The following is a 777-nucleotide window of genomic DNA, read 5'->3' on the forward strand; positions in this document are numbered from 1 at the left end:
TTTATACAAACTTTGATATAAAACATTAAAATATAAAAGTTATATAATTAATTTCATATATATATAATTATGGATGAAGTTTGTAAGTTTTAATACTATAATTTGTAAAAAAATAGTGATAAAATTTTGATCCATTCGTCCAAAATCGGACCAACCAAACTAATTTTATGTTTAGTCGGTTTGGTCTTTTTTTATATTTAGTTAATTTTGATCAATTTTTTAAAAATGATTGGTTCATTTGGTCATTAAGTATAGTAAACCAAACTACCCAATTCACTTATTTGTTCACTCCTAATTGAATTGCATTTTATTTTTGTAAATTTAATAAACAATAGTGCAATAAGTTCGACAATAATATTTTCTAGACTTACTTTAAGTCTTCATTTATTTCTATTAGTCGGATTGACCACCTTGTCCTTTACTGTTCCCTCCATTGATAGATTATTTGGGACATGGTATTAAAATTGTAATAATGACTTAAGAGATATATGCAATGATTAACGTTTCAATTATGTAGCATGTTGATTGGTTCGGTTGCTATCACTTATTTTTTTAGATTATTTTTTTTTATTGGTTAAGTGGTTGTAAGGAAAAGAAGTCAACTTTAGCGATGTATATATAATATATGATTTATAGTGATTTATATCATTATATAAATGTATAAATATAAAATTATTTAAAATATGAGTATTTATTTTTTAAAATTATTAACTTTTAAATTTTTTTATTAAGATAATGACAATATTTAATTAAGTGATAATGTATAAATATTATACA

Source organism: Theobroma umbraticum, unplaced genomic scaffold, assembly GCF_002168275.2.
Source record: "Theobroma umbraticum cultivar Fairchild unplaced genomic scaffold, ASM216827v3 scaffold_51.0, whole genome shotgun sequence".
Taxonomy (NCBI): domain Eukaryota; kingdom Viridiplantae; phylum Streptophyta; class Magnoliopsida; order Malvales; family Malvaceae; genus Theobroma; species Theobroma umbraticum.